Below are 17,027 nucleotides of genomic sequence, written 5' to 3'. Positions count from 1 at the left end.
CTATTTTACACAATGGAACTGCTTTTTGCCTGCGTGCTTCGAAGTGCTCCTTTGAACTAAACACTGATAGGAAGAATAGTGAAACCGTGTATAAAGATGAAGGTCAAATCTTTGTTAGGAAAACAATACATCTGAAACTTTTTTCAGACCAAGATAAATTTGCAAGGAGTAAACAGTAACTAAAAATATTCATAAATGTATTTAAGTGTGAAGATTTAAAAGGTTTCTTTTGTTTATTTTTGCCATATAGCTGAAGTACTTCCCCAGAGAAGTGGAAAACAAAAGGATGATGACATCCAAATTCTCACAGAACCAAAGCTCAATTAGCTGAGGCTTTAGTCAGACTGCTCTAAGCTCTTTATTTGCATTAACATTTACTTCATTGAAACAAGAGAAAATATATTCCTAAGAACCAAACACTCCATTTCTTTTGATCAAAAGCCAAACATGTTTCCCAATTACACACCTGAGACCAGGAGTGAGGATTTGTTTATGGTGGATTTCTCAGCAGCAGCAGAGTACCACCAGTTTCCACAGACACAATGAGCAGACCTGAGCTGCACTCAGTTTATGGCTCATGCAAGCATCCCTGCTAAAAGCTTGTGCCCAGAGTACAGGAGCTACACATAGTATTCAAAAGTCTCCATGCAAACAAAGCCCATATTGTCTGATTAAAGCAAAGAATGTTTTTGTTAATATGCTTAATGTTACCAGGAAAAAAAAAAAAAGCATACAGAAGACTTTTCACAGATATCTTTTAGAAAAAACCTCCAGCCAAACACATATTAAAGACCTTTTCTGTGTCCTATATTAAAGTGAAATAGTGATTTCCGATTTTTACTTTGCAGGTCTCCTCTAAATGCTACAGATGAAATAAAAGAGTGAGCTGCTATGCAAGAAGCAGCAGGCTGAAGCCTATGGGGGAGTTGGGCAGGCACAGAACTGGGTGCTTGGGGAGGATGCTCAAAAGTGCAGGGATGCCATGCCAGCTCTGAGTGCCTGGGACAGGGACCATGCCCCAAATTCTGGGTCTCTGATCTGTGGATGTGGTTGGCCCTAAGTCCCTGTTGATTCATTGGTTCAATCTAGCCCACCAGGACCCAGCACAAAGACATCTCAGTAGCACACAGTACTGGAGCATGAAGAAACTACTCAGATGCAGCTCCCTGCATACCTTCCTGCCAGAGCACTCATGGCACCACACAGCTTCACTGCACCTGGAGAGCTTTTCCCTTCTGAGATAACCAAAACTCACTGCCAAGAAAAATAAACACACAAACTTAAAATTCATTCTCCAAGTTGTACATTTTCCAAACAAATGCCATGTTAGTGACATGCACAGTAACAGGCAGGCATTTGACTATCAATGGATCAGACTTAAAAACACATTTAATATTTCAGGTATCAACAATGGAGTATTAACATGCTACCATTTTTTTCTTGATTATTCTTATGAGAATTCAATGCACTAACAATAAAACCCTTTCAAAGCAGAACATAGTGTGGTACTGTATGGCAGAAAAACATGCCCAGCAAGGTCAGATGACTGGTCCCATCTGGCCTAGTACCTGACTTCCAGCAGTGCCATGCTATTTAGAGATACTGCTTAGGGAAAAGACAGAAGCCTGGATGCTCTTGGGGTCCATTCCTCCTGCCCCCCATGCACAATGATGTTACAGGGCACACAACTTCACTGTCCATTTGCAGTTCTGTTTTTATCTATGAAATTATCTGACCTCTTTTGAACCTGCTGATATCCTTGCCTTTGCTACCTACCATGGCAAAAAAATTCACTACCTGGAGTTCCAAAAACTGAAGGACTACCTTCTTTTCTTTGTTTTAAACGATCTCCTACCTTCACTGAGTGCCCTCTAGCTCTTACATTGCAGGATTTGGAGGGCAGTAGTTTCACATCCAGCTTTTTCATTACTTTCATGATTTTGTAAATCTCAACAATAAATATCTGTCTTTCTCTAAACTGAAGAGTATCAGACTTTTCAATGTCTCCTCATATGACAGTTCGAGTTCCCCAAATTGTTTTAGTTGCCATTTTCTGCACCATCTGTAACCATTAAATCCACTGGAAAAGCAGAGAACTGAACACAGTACTTCTGATTATGAGGCCAATGAGATTTTCTTAGTAGCACAGTGACATCCTTGATGAGATAAATCTTGACTGGCGTCAAAAATCCCATGTCACTTCAAGAGACAAGTTATTACTCTGTACAACAGAGATAATTCCAGCTAATACACCTGGCACAGGAAGTTATCTTTGTTCTCAATAGTTTGGGATTTCTCCTGCAGAGCAAGCCGACAGAGAAAAGGCTAAGTGTAAGTGTACTGTCCAAGGAGCTACATCCGGAAGAAATAGCATAATGTCTGAATAGCACTTCCTGAAACACCTAGACTTCCTGGAATTAACAGTTAAAATCCCAGAGGAATTGATAACGTTCTTTGACAACCCAAGCCTAGCAGACTGCTGCCCAACACCACTGTGTACCTTTCAGGGAAGAATTTTAAAGGTCTTATCTGCTCTACATAAATTCTTGAGAACTCTGGTCCATTTTTATAGCTATATGCCCTGTAGCTTCCATTGCTGACGGGGGCCAAAATCCCTCTTATATATCATGCTAGGAGCTGCTTCTCTCCATTCCCAGCTACATCCATTTAAATGGCATATTCTAGGGTATAACAAATCCTTCTCTATTCTGTTTACTTTGTATTAAGCAGAAATCTTGGAGTGGCAATGGGTTGCATTGATTTTCACTTAATGTCATTAACTTCCATGGAAGTGTTTGGGTCAAAGAGAGGCAGCAGCTATAAAGGCATATGTGCATTTGTGCACAATGTAATCTCAAAAGAAAACAGAAATCAGAGTCCAGCAGCAGGAACAAAAGGAAATATATCTGTGTTCCAGCTGCAGGAGCCACCCAAGCACTGAGAAGAGCAGCGCTGACATCTCCCTGAGACTGTGCATGACAGCCCTGCAACGTCACCACAACCCTGCCTGGCCTCGCTTCGGCCGCCACATGCCCGAGTCACACTGGCAATGACATGGATGGATCCCAGGGCCTTCAGCTGGCAGTTTTGCTCAAGAGCAGAGAGAAAGATGAGGCCCCATGTCCCAGTGCAGTCCTCACAAGAAGAATGAGGTCTGGGCTTCACAAACAATCTCTGGGTTAGCAAACAACCTCTGCAAAGCATATACTCATTTTTAGATACTGCAAATTAAAATGTTTTGTAGGAATGCACTTCTGCAGTTTCCTCAGTTCCCTCTAAGGTTCAAAATATTTACAAACAATACTATTTACACAAAGGTAGCACCACTAAACTAACACTGATTTTAAAGAGATTACTTGAACAGTGAAGATGTTCAAACACATCATCAACAGCCGTGGCATATTAACTCACCAACTGACTTCAGCTCTCTCAGCAGAGAAAAGTCTTCATTATAATGTGTTTTGTATAAAACCAGACTACAGTTTAACCTGCAAGGTCTCTGGTATGTTCCTTTCTCAAATGTGCAAGTACTAGTTTCACGGAAGAAGTCTGTGCCAAAGTATATTATACCTACTATGGCAATAAATTCTTCATGGATGAGGTTTTACACATAAATTACCTTCATTTGCAGTCTCTGAATGCTCTTCTAAATTTTATGGGATAATATGAATTATGAGCACCCATGTATTTCTTGTAGCTATATTGTGAGACATATTTTTTCTACTAGTTGCAAAAGATTATGCAAGTGAGTTATATTGTACACCTCTCTCCCTCCACCCTCATTGAACAAATGTGGTAACACAAACCAGTCAGTTGCTTATGAGAAGTGTTTGGTCTGCTATAAAGATATGTATGTATTAGTTACTCTAACTAGGATTAAATGTAAATCACATGGTTAAACAAAAGCACTAAATATATCCGAAAGGTTTTTCCTAAACCTTATAATCTTAGGTTTCTTAACCTTGGTTATTTCTTGGTTTAGTTACTGGGGACATTTATGGTTTGGCAAAATTACTGTTTTTAAATAAACTGTAGACTTACAAAGGACAATTTATATTTATTTGAAGTTACCATTGTAATTTTTACAAAACTTGGCTGGGTTTCAGTGGCTGGGCTTTAGGTATTTTGCTGGTTCTGCTGGATTTCTAAAACCCTAGAGAACTGGGAATGGAAGAGTCTGTTCACTGTTATTATTAGTCTCTAATAAACACTGTTGGTGACCCACTGGAACCTAAATCCTTGCCATTCTTCATATATCTGTTGAAGACTGGGGGCTTTGGACTCAGTTCATACACAACACTTTCCTCAGAAGCAAGGTTCCAGATTTCCACAAGAGCTCTAATTTCACAAATCACTAGAAACATGAACTGGCAAACAGTACCCGGACCCCAATTCTACAAATTGCTCTAACCCCACTATCTGAAACAGCTTAGTAGTTTCAAAGGCTTCATAGGAACAGGTCCAGGACCAGTCATTGCTCCAAAAGGACACATCCCTGGCCAGTTGTACTGAATAGCACCTACTCCCAGAGAGCGAAGCTGAGAGGCCAAAGACAGCAGGAACGGAACGTGCGGCGGGAACACTTGCCCTGCTCCCACGACAGCAGGCGAAGGATCAGGCAAGGAGGCTCATAACAAGATCAGACAAAAGAGAAAACACTGAATCATGTTAAAGTAATTACCAGAAAATAAGACTTCTGCAAAATATTTGCAATCAGCTCGCTGGAGCCTTCAGGCTCAGTCTTGCACTGGGCCGCCTGCAGCAGCACCAGCCCAGGAGGCGCTCCAGGAAGAACGGGTGACTCAGCCGCAGCTCCGCCCTGGCTCCTTCCTCCCGCATGGCACAACAAACAACTGCAGCCTGTCCCACCGCAGCGCTGCCGCGTTACTGCGAGCAGCCTGACAGCACAGACAGACAGACAGACAGCCAGACAGCCAGCCCTGCTGCCCCTCTGCCTGCCCTGCTGCTGGGACAGTCAGGGCACACAGACCCCACTGTCTCTTCACCCCAGCATGTCTCCTCTCCCATCTCCCCACACCCAAAACTGCTGTCTCAAGCGGCCATATGGGACACATTTACTTCTCACTACTGCCCCGGGGTGCTACTAGGAACAGGAATAATCTAGCATGGAGATAGCATCAGCATGAAAGAGAAGAGAATCCTAGTTAGGAAGAACATATGTCGTCACTAGATAATGATAACCACATTTAATGGGCACAAGCATGAAGGAATGAATTTCAGAGATTTCTCCCTTGTTTTAAAAAATAGGGGCTTATTATAAAAATGCCCAATTACACCATCAGGCACTATACAATATGATTAAAAATCACTATAATTAAATACTAAGCGCTGATTTCAATTATTTAGCAGTGAAGCAATAAAATAAGCAAATACCTTTAAAATGTTATTTTCATAGACAAATCGCAGAATACAAAAGTAGCTAAAAATACCTGTTAGGACCTTAGACATCCCATAGTAAGACTTAAGCTGCAAGGATTCTCAGATCCATTTTTCTGTGCAAGCTTACAGGGGAGCTAGTATATGGGAAAAGAGTGAATTCCTGCCCTGACTGGGTTAGTTGCCATATCACCTTAGAACTAGACACTTAGGAAAATCAAAGGCATATATAGAGGCTAAAACTAGTGAAGATCTGAAGCAGTGAGGCAGTTCAATCCACAGGGGCCATGTCTGCACATGCCCCTCCATTGAAGGACCTAGGTTGTGTTCATTAGTGTTGGAAAACCTTGGAAGATTATATTAAAAAATATTTAACATTGAAAAAATAGTTCCAAAACATAATGTTTCTTGAGAAATAACATTCAATCATTAGAAATTAAGGGTATTCCAGGAGTTTGTCTCAATAATCTATCTGTCATAGACAGCAGAAAAAAGGCTTCCACATTAAATATTATTAATTCTGTTCTGGGGCTAAGTAACACTCCTGGATAACTGGTGATAAAAACAACCAGCAAGCAGGGGTGAAGCTGTGGCAAATCAGGTGCTGTACTATCCTCAAGCAGGACGCAGTGCTCACTGTGCTGACCGGGGACAGGACTCTGTCAGTCAGTGACATCAAAGTGGCCGTGCCACCTTCCTTTCTTTTTGGTGTAACTGATGTTACATCGAGGAAAGAACTCCAGCACGTCTCCAAATTTGCAAGGCTCAAGTGCTGTCATGTGCCAGATTCACCATTACAGGGCAAAATAATGGATGGATGTGGAGCTTCTAGACTGCATTCACTCCAGCTGTTACCTTGCAGAAGTTGGGATAGGTGATACTCAAAAATTCTTCACATTTGGTATTACATTAAGAAGTCTTCTGTCAAAAAAAAAAAAAAAAGAAAAAAGAATGCAGCCACTTCCATTCATGTTTCTGACAAACTTTTGCTTTTCTTGATAGATTTTCAGCTAAAATAAAAATTGAGTTAGAGATTTCCAGTTCAAATTAAATGTCCTATAAACTAAATACAGCTAATTATTCCTTGCTTCCTTACACCCTTCTCATTTACCAAGAACAAAACAAAACTTGCTGAGGAACACAATTAAGGCAAGAATAATGACCATTCCCAACCCCACAGTTCCATTTTTATTGCAAATAAAACAACCCTGAAGGTCTTCCATTAGCTTCAGAGGCTGGGAGGGAGTGGGAAGAATGATGTGTTACACTACAGTGGAGGAAGTACATACGCCAAGTGGAAAAATGGACTATAAAAAGCTTTTCTTACACAAACATGAGGAAGCAACCAACACCCTCAATTGTTGAAGTGAAAGCAGGGAGGCCTAAACACACTACTAGAAAAAAAAATCAATTATAAAAGTTCTTCAATGTGTCACATGTTCTCAATTACTCTCAGGTTTGGGAGCCTGGTTCGATAAGGTCCGACTGTTACCAAGAGCAAAAGAGCACAGATAGATGCTGTGGAACTGTAGCAGCCTGGAGACCCTGCTCACTCTCACTTGGTTTTCTGGCACAGCACTATGGACTCTCCCTCTCTGAAACCTACTGCAAGCTGGGTGAGGAGCCCACTGCCCCTGGAACAAAGTATCAGAGTGCAAAACCAGGCCATGGAGCTGCACTGCAGGAAAGCTTGTGCCACCAGAGCAACCAGTTCTGCTCCAAGGGCCATTCCTGACCAGCAGCATCCCCAGCTGCATGTCAGGAACACATCCCCTCCAGTCAGGGGCACACAGGGGCAAGAATTCCAAGTACAGCTTCAGAAGGTGAAACAGGCTCGTTACAGAAGAGGAGATTTATTAGAACAAATAGCTAAATACTGGCAGGACAGAGATGCAAATTCTAACAAGGAAGGCTGAGCAAAAAGGAGGTGGACAGTGAAGCTGGCCACGCTGATTTTAAGTCCTTTGGAGAGACTCCTTCCTGGCCCTCTGCACTGGGCAACACTCATTTGGAGCAGCCATCCCCAGTACAGGCCCATGCACTTCCAGACACCACAGTATTCTGATCCCCAGCAGCACAAAGCCTCTAAGAGGTACAACCAAAAGAGAGCTCCCACGATGATCTGCTGCCACTTCAATAATCTCCTAGTCTTCCATTAAGGTCATTTCCTTTGTCCATGAACATATATTGGCTCATGGCATTTAGCAAAGTCATAACCCTCTAGTTACAGAGCTTGAACTTGTCAACAATTATTTAGAGAGTGTAATGGAGCTAGGTCAGAATGCAGACACACAGTCCAGTGATTCTACTGGTCCTTACACACCATTCCTTCCCCACTGTGTGAAAGGACATTAAAGGTAGAGGTTTGGGTATGCAATGAACCTGTAGCTTCACACTAATTTCACTTAGGAATTTCTTACATGGTTTGGGTATCTACCACTTGAAAATGACTACAACTCAAAACCAATATTCAAGTGGAAGCAGATAGCCCACATTCTCTCCTGCCCCAAGAACACAAATTGTTTTGGAATTTTTGAAAATAACAAGAAACACACTAAACACTTGGACAACACAGACCTACCAGTCTGGGATAAAACTGCAGTCTTCTTCCCCTGCTGCTTACTTAGGGAAGGTGTTATCATTGCTTTGCCCAGAACACACAGACAGCAGCACAGCTTAGCAATTCAAACACCAGGAGAGCCAGCACAGGAGAAACCAGCCTGCTTTGTCCCTGGCATTAATGATCAGTGCAAAACAGGAATCTGGATTCTTGAACATGCTTTCTTTATTCTGCAGAAGGCACACAAAGGAGTTCTGATAGGCCATTCTCCCTCCTGATTTCAAAGTGAGAATCCATGGCTTTACAGAGCTGTGCTCAGACATGGTTCTGGGGAACCTCATTCCTAGAGGGCTCCTGTTCTCCCACCTTTATGTCTGTGCTCACTTTATCTCATTGTCTGGGTGGGTTTGTGGTTGGCTGCTGTTGTTTTTTCCACATTTAGTGTGTCCATGGGTCTCTCCACAGCTCACACTGTGTACACTTAAAGTCCTTGATAAATCTTGTTGGCAGCTCTACTTCTCCCACCTTCTAACACTGACTAGGACAGTTCTTCTCTTAAACAGTCTCACTGCTTTCTCACAGCAAAACTGGCACTGTGGACTGCCAACTGACTCCTACCAATTTATTTCTATTTCTGTGCACAGCATCATACAATTCTACAACGTGAATTAAGAAAAAAATAATCCTCAAATCTTACATAATTCTCATTTTTCTTGAGGTCAAGAAGTTCCTTTTTGGATATTCAAACTCAATTGTCAGTGGTAGAAACTTGCATTTTAAGAAGAGGCAAGCAGAAATTTCTCATCAACTGAACACGTCGTGCTATGCTTCTGGGCACACATTACAGTATCTTTTTTGCATCACACCTACTCTACTAAATATACAAAACACTGTGCAAGTGATAGTTTTGTCAGCCACCAGCTAATCAAACGAAAAATTATTAGGCTTAGAAAAATAATAAAAGCAGAAGCCAGCTGTGCATTTGTTGGATGAAAATCCCAGTGTCTCCCATGTTAGCTCATGTGTATTTCAATTTCTGGGAAGAAAATAATGGGAGTTTCTCCACCCTTTCTCATGTGAGCCATAAAACAGATTTATTACCTAGGATATATTCTGTGTTTTCTCCTGAGGAAAAAAGAAAGTGGTGGAACAAGTTCATTTTTTTCCCTTCTAAAACAAGGATTTTCTTTATAATAAACACAGAGCTTAATTTTGGTATCATATGGCCCTTCTATTTAATGCTCTGGTCACACTTTTTGCTTTTCTAAATCTTGAATTGTTGCATTTCATTTCAGTGGGGAATCTACAGCTGCTCCAGCTGTTTGAGTGTGAAAAGTCTGTCCTAAGATTCCTATCTGGTGTTTTAAAGCAAAATCCTTCTCTCCCCTAAATCAAAGAAATTTAGCATCTATTGAAAAACTATGGAATAACTAAAACAAAAAGAAAAGCTAAACATTAGTCTGAAACATTAGTTTCTTTTTCAAATAGTTCTTGCTCCACTTTACCTTACACTCAGCTGTCACCCAGCAGGCTCTGGGAGACTGAGGCTGCAGACCCAGAGGTTTAGGACAGGGTTGCATCTCATCTGGGAAGGTTATCCTGTACAAACAACTATTTTTTTACTGTAATGGTCACCTTATGACCTTTAAAAATAAATCATGAGAAAGAAGATTTGCTGACTAAAAGATTTTTTTTCTCCTAAAACTCTTAATTTGCTCACAGTATCAGGTTACGGTTCTAAAGACCTGTGCTGGTAAATCCATTTACAGAAAAGGTGACTTCCTCTGGAACTTTCGCTTTGGAGATGCAGAAGAGACTGATTCCTATTTTAAACACTCCTGAATTATTATATAGCCTGGATCCTCCAGTTTAGAGGTCTGGCAACTTTCAAGGCTAAGATATCCCTTTTTTAAATGACAACCAGTAACGTGGCTTTTTTACCTACATCTGTTGACTCTGATATTTGTAGCCTAAATGTGTTCTACAGTCTCCCATTGCTCACCAGCACCTCTTGTTTCATGAGTCACTTTCCTCAACACGGCAAACCTGACATCTCTCAAAGTTTCAGTTCCTTCAAATAATCCCATGATCTATGAGCGTTTACACCAAGTCATAAATGCCAGTGAGACAATTTTTGAAATGATGAGCATTAGCTGCATATAATTAAAATGTACCATAGGAAGTGCATTCATTACAGTTGTGAAATTATTTTATTGCTTATGAAAATAAAAAATAAAATGCGCTTTTAATGATACGACTGTGCCAGCACAGAGCTCAAAAGGAAGCTGGCTTGCTTGGGCAAAAAATGGTGCAGGTTTTTATTGAAGATTTGTTTCATTCTCATTGTTTTGTGGTCACTTAACACTGCTCCACAGAGACCAGTAATCTGGAAACTAAAACCCCAGTAGCTGAAGAGTTTTCAAGCTATTACTAATTTGAAATCCTTCACTGTACTACCAAGTATATTTTAGTGCAAACTGCATTCTTACAAAGAGAGCATAAATGCATCCACACAGACATTCTGGGGAGGAAAACACTATTATTGCCACTAGACTTACCTTTTTCCTTTATAAAAACATACAAACACAACAAACATGTAACACTGTGTTGAGATTCCAAGTTTGTACAGAAGTATCAACACTACAACTTGAAAAGGGTAAAAAAGCAAAGTTCAACCTTTTTATAATGAAGTTTGTCTCCATAAAGCCAGAAATAGCACTAACATGCATCTATAATCCAGCTGCAACAAGACAATTTATTACAGAAGAGCAGTTATAGTAGCTATTTTTTCCCAATGAAGACAGTGCTTCGTAGAATATAATTTTAAAAAATCAGAATCTTCAGGGTTAAATTTCCCATCTGAGCTAATTAGCAATGACTGGTTTACAGTTACTACTGATCCAATGAAACAGTACATTGTTATGGCTGAGCTTGTAGAGAAATAGTACTCAAATTAAAAATAAGACCTATACAAACACAAAGCATAACACAGCCTGATGTACTTTGTGGTAGAGAGCCAAACAAATGTGTCTCTTTAGAATGTAATAACATATATGGGTCAGTAATTCAGCAGTTCTTTGCAAAAAGAAACTCACAGTATTCTAAAATGCTCAGAAAAGGCGTAAACGTACTTAGCCAACAGATCTGCTCCCTAAATACCTTACAATTCAAACACTGTAATTCCAGTGCTTAAAAATGAGTCTCTACACCAATTAACCAAAATCAGACAATCTATCTGATATTAGAAACAGGCATCTATTCCAGTGCATGCACCAACATAATTTCCATCTGCAGAATCTTTATAACTGATAATCACACATCCAAGCCAGAATAAACAGAGTTAGACTTGCTGATCGCAGGGTATTTTTAAAACAAGAAAAAACTAGTTTACCTGTAAATCAATGGAAACATTAACAGGATTCATTAAAAAACAAGAAGTTGCTCCAGTAGCTTTAAAAAAATCTAGTAATTTAGTTACAAATAAATTTTTAAGGATTCCTTACACTTCCTATAACTTAGGCAGACAGGACACATTTTTTATGACATTTCCCAGTCACAGAGCTCTCTCTAAAAGCTTCACAGAAATGCTGCTAAAATTGTGGGTTTCTGGAAGGACCTTCAGAAGGATGAAAGAGACTGTGCTAAAAAGTGTGGCAAAATGCTCCTCAAAACAATTCCCAGAGGAAAAAGTTACACACATATTTCCATCTCGTGTGGTCTGTTTTTTCCAGAGCACACACCATGCTTGCTTTTTACCTTTCATTACAAAATGAAGCTGCTGAATCTGGAACCGGGATTGTTTCCTACTCTAAACCGGCATTTAAAAGAGTTGTACAAGGCAGTTTCGCTATTTTAAACAACCAGCACTACTGAGGAGAAAAACACAGCAAAAGAAGCCCATGCCGAGGTCAGTCCCCCGCAATGACGCGCTGGGCACACCGCGGCCGCCAGAGGGCGACGGCGAGCGAGCCCAGACCCGGCCCATCAGCGCTAGAGCCCTGACCAGTTGATAAATACAACATTATTTTTCATGTAACCATACTGTACTTGACAACAATATGTTTTCTTTTGTAAATGCTTCCAACTGAAGGGTACTAAAGCACTTTTAGGTGTTTCTGAGGACTGCCACTACTCTTTTGCAAATGGTGGGAAGAGACCCACCTGAGGCTGTGCCTTCCTTCGACAGAGCCACGTTCAGTACCCAGCCAATGCTGCCCCTGCCTCACCTCCGTCTGCTCAAGCAGTGTAGTGTCGCTTAAATACCTAAAAAATATCTATTTCTGTTGGTCATAAAAGTACTGGGATTATTATGGGGAGTTGTAAAATTCAGTAAACTAGAACTGTGAGCTCCATTACCACTGATATTGATGTCTGATGGGGTGTATCCTGACCTCAAGGCACACACACACTCTATCACCGCTGCCAGAGGAGCTCCTGCGCGGCCTGTCCAGGCAAACTGCTGCAGAGCATCAAGGAGATGCAGACCGTAATCAAATATCACTTTTTTCTAGCAGGTGCCTCACGTCAGCCACAGATACGACACCTCCCTCACCGTGCTGGCCTCTTCCCACCCCTGCTGGAGTGGGGCTGTGTGGGGCTCTGCAGGGCCGTGCAAGGCTCAGAGGAGCCGTGAGCGGCTCTGAGAGGCCATGAGTGGGTATGCGGGGCCGTGAGGGACTCTGAGACTCCGTGCAGAGCTCTGAGAGGCGTGCGGGGCCATAAGTGCCTCTGAGGGGCCGTGAGTGGCTCTGAGGGGCCGTGCGGAGCTCTGAGGGGCCGTGAGTGCCTCTGAGGGGCCGTGAGTGCCTCTGAGGGGCCGTGCGGGGCTCTGAGGGGCCCTCAGGCGGCGCGCGCCGCGGGCGGTGGGTGACGTTGCCTCCGTCGCGCGCCCCGCACGCGGCGGCCGAGCCTCCAGGAGCCGTTGCCCTGGCGACGCCCCACACGTGCGCACAGCACCATCGCTTCCTCCGGCCCGTGAGGCGGCGCCGCGCCGGTGACAACGGAGCCCTCTTAGCCTTGATCCGACCCCACCGCCACCCCCGCGGCCGAGCGCGGGGTTCCCCCATCCTCCCTTCCCCCGCTCACCGAGAACTCTTCCGCCCGGCGGGGCGGGTGCGTGGTAGCGATTATTCGGCGATCCCCGCGGGAACCAGGCGGATACGGAGGAATGCCGAGCTCCGCGCGTGACGTCACGGGCCGGCGGGAGGCGCGCACGCGTTGTCGGTCCTGCGGCCGCTGGCCCCGGCGGGCCGGGACCGACCGCGGTTCAGCTCGGGGGGCTCGGTCAGGGGTTCCCGCTCACGGCAGCCCGCAGCGCTGGCGGCGGCACCGGCAGGCAGCGCAGTCCTGCCCCGCTCCGAGGGTCCTGCGAGGGGCTTGGCGCCTGTCCGCTTCCTAACGCTCCGTAACCGGAAGGACCCGGCCTTCACCGGGAGCCCGAGCGTGTCACTGCTCCATGGAGCCCGGGAAGGGCCGGGCCGGGCGGTGGGGCCGGGCTGTCGCTGCCACCAGCCCGTGTGTGGCTCGGGCGATTCCCTGCAGCTGGCTGGGAGGGCGGATCAGTGGGTGCGCACTGGGCTTGGGCTCTCTGCTTGCACAGCGTCCATTTATCAGGTGCTCTGCCGTGCTTGGGGTTAGCGCGTTCCTGAAGTCATTTGTGTCCTCCAGCAGCCACTGTGAACTTGGATTTGTTGGGGGATAAAGACCGAGTTCTTTCAGTACAACACAGCCGTTCAAAGTTTGCCAGGTCCTGCAGGAGAGATTCCTTAGAGAAAAAAGTTGCCTCCTGAAATGGTTCCCAATGGAAGTTATTGGTTAGGTGTCACAACTGAATCAGGCAACAGTTAAATAACCCTGTGTGTATTGTTGGAACAGAACTGCTGTGGGATTGGAATTGTACCCTGCTGCTGTAGCCATGCAGCCCCAGCAGGACGTTGGGAAGCGCAGTGCAGGCGTGTGCAATGACAGCACTGCCGAGAGATGGACTCGTGCCCCTTTCACAGGGCCCTGTTACTCTCCAGCCACACTGAGACCTGCTCAAGGAAAGCAAATAAACCATCACTTGCTTGTGTCACCTGCCTAGGAGTTAAAAGCTGTGTCATTTATGTAGTTTCTCAGGAAGCTGTCCTGCTCTAGTTCCAGCTAGAAAGCTTGGTACCTCATAAAACATGCTTTTCAGTTTTCCTACCATTTTTGCCTATGGAGCCAGAGTCTTTCAAAGTAAATTAAATCTAGTGCTGTTAAATGAGTGTTGTTCTATTCGGTTCCACTTCTGTTGATGCAAACAAAGGCATGGAGACTTCTCGTGAGTTTGGGAAGGTAAATCTGGAGCTTGCTTTTCTACCCATATCAAATGTCTCATCAGTAGGAACACTGATTCCTAAATCCTTGCTCTAAAGGGCTTTAAATGGCATTTGGTGGTTATGAGAACACAGTACACTGAGGAGGTTATGCCTCTCATTAGGAGGAATGTCCTGAGCACAGATAAATACATTCTGTATTGTATAATGCACAAGTACAGCCCCATATTTCCCAATATGTTTTGCTGAAATGATTTGAATAAAGAGATTTAGAGCAGCAGATCATTGCTATAAATTGCTATGTGTAATGGAACCACATGTGCAGTATACTTCAGGTCTTTAATTTGTTAGGGCCTAAATGTTTATTAGACTATGGTACAGTTGCTATTCCCTACAGTCGCCTTGAAAATGAAATACCCCTTTCACAATGCAAAGATAATGAGTTGTACTGCAAGATAAGGTAGTCACCAGAATTCAGGAATGACAGAATCCAATTAATTTAACATGAGTTAATGCAAGATCAAATTTACTACAGTTGGATGCAGTTTGTAATTGAGTTCCATTACAGCATGTTTTTACATGTTATCTCCTATCAGAAGAGATCTCAAAAGAGCAAATCCTCTATTTTGAACAGCAGCAATGTGTTTAAAATATCATAAATAACTCTTTCCTTACAAGTTTGCTGTGAGGAACTTCAGGTCCCAAGAGCCTAGTTGTACACATGGGGCTGTGCTCTTGCTCTTTCTCACAAGGGGACTGAGCTTAAAGAGAAACCTGGGTTTCATCTTTGACTTCTTTGTTGGGCTGCCCCTCCCTTGTTACTTGTTCATCCCTTTTCCTATTTTCCAGTCTTCTGGGTGATCACCCCTCTTTGTTTTTTGGGTGGGAGGGGTGAAATCAGCCCTCTAGTCAAATAAACCTTTCAACCTCCTAACTTCAAAATAAACACTTTATTGTGGACAGTCCAAGCTCCTTAGGCAAAGCTTTAGGTCTCAAATCCAAAAGATACACTGTGTCCTTTTAATAAATTCATAGTGGAAACTCACTATTTGCCCATTCCTGCGGTGTTGTGGAGGTTTTCAATGATTCTGGTTTAGGTTTCGGGATTAGGTGAAACCAGAGTGCCTTAAACCTCTTTAGAGGTTTGGGATTAGGTCTGCATCAGGCCTAATATAGCCATTCTGTGCAAGGCTAAATTAAATGGCAGGAGTATTTGTTGTGCACTGATTCACAGGTGTTTGGCAAAATACCAGAAAACATAAAGAAACCACTGGAAGAATCATGAAGGCAAAGCCATCGAAACATGAGTATTAGCTAAGTACTGAGGTATCACTTGCAACTGTGGGGTCTTTCAGACTGCTTTTAAGTGATTTTAAGCATGGATATCATTTTTATGTGTCTCTTTCACATGAATGTAAGTAAATTGAAGATCTGTCATGCAAATGGATCATGGATTTTATTTGGGTATTACATTCTGGTAATTTCTGCCTGTTTTATAGCAAATGTATATTAAAGTTTGTCAAACAGCTGATATCACTGAAACTCTATTGTTTTATTGTACACATAAATTCTACTCCTCCTCTGGAGCATGCATTGGCCTGACAGAATATGCTAGGTCACGAGGAGAAAAATGCAATAGATTTATGCCTACCATTAAAACACTGGCCTGTCTGGCCCAGGAGGCAGAGGCATTTGCCTCACTGATGACCATGGACTAACTGGAGGAACTAATTTCAATGTTAAGACTGTCTACTGTGAGGCTTTTCAGCACTTTTCACTCACTTTGTCTCTGGTAGGGCTATTTGTCCTCTATGTGCTCAGTTCTGTAGTTTGTAACACGGGCAAGGCCTGACTCCCTGGCCATCCCCTAGGGTACTGGCTGAGCTGAGCAGATTGCATCAAGCAAAGATCCTCATTGCTGCAGGATCTCTGCAAGCTGCAGCAGCTGATTTGGCTGCATTTGTAGGGAAGAGCTGATGCCTGGCTCAGCAAAGCCTGAGCCTGGCATCAACAGAAGCCAGAGATGGGGAGGCAAAGCACAGTGCCCAGTGGTTCAGCTCCTACAGCTGCCCTAAATCAGTCACTACCTGAGCATAACTATCTCCTCACACTAAAGTATTCCCTTCACAGATTTTGTGCCTGTCAGCCCTTTACAGAAAAGGGTAGTTTGACTGCATTTATCTACCCAGATAAGCAGATTTTAGCTTCACTTGTAGACTTGCCTGTATTTAGAAAGTTAACTAGATCTCAAGAATTGCAGGGCTTCTCTGGAGGTTTTTGCCATACCAACAATGAGCTCTCTTGCTGCAAGCTTTTTTTTGCATTCCTATGTTCCAAGTGTTCTGATCAGCAGTGCCAGGTCCTGTTTTCTCATGTCTGCTTGCAAAAGCAAAACAGAAATAGTTAAATCAAGTTTAACAAGACAATGTCCCCTCTAATCAGATGAGCTGTAAAATAAGAGGGAGGCTAACTAAAAGGATTTAATAATCTTAGAATCTGTAGAAAACATTATTTATAGCTTAAGAGCTACACAAGTCTTGAGCTTTAAATGTAAGTTCTTTCCTTCTTTAATGGTGCATGTAAGGAAGAGCAAGAGAGAAATGCTCCAGTCAAGGACAAAATCATAAAATAATGACCAGAAGAAGAATGAAATGAAAGTATTAGGGGCCAGGGAAGGCTGAGTGGGAGTTTGTCTTCATACATGATTGATCTAAACTTGAAAAGGAAGAAAATAAAAGACTCCTCATCTTTAAACAAGATGGTTATTTGAG

The 17,027-nt window shown here is 43.0% G+C and overlaps 1 protein-coding gene across 1 annotated transcript in view; it reads right to left on the bottom strand.

The window, feature by feature from the left end:
* The window catches only part of GNB1L (G protein subunit beta 1 like), a 43,371-nt gene extending 30,175 nt beyond the window's left edge, over positions 1-13,196 (bottom strand). The window contains exon 1 of the mRNA XM_036393531.2: positions 13,043-13,196. The gene's annotated coding sequence lies outside the window, so the exon portion shown is untranslated. The remainder of the gene's footprint in view (positions 1-13,042) is intronic.
* Positions 13,197-17,027: the final 3,831 nt, after the last annotated feature.

The sequence above is a fragment of the Molothrus ater genome, chromosome 18, assembly GCF_012460135.2.
Source record: "Molothrus ater isolate BHLD 08-10-18 breed brown headed cowbird chromosome 18, BPBGC_Mater_1.1, whole genome shotgun sequence".
Classification (NCBI taxonomy): Eukaryota; Metazoa; Chordata; class Aves; order Passeriformes; family Icteridae; genus Molothrus; species Molothrus ater.
The sequence above is the reverse complement of the archived record's forward strand: the minus strand, read 5'-3'. Positions and strand labels throughout refer to the sequence as shown.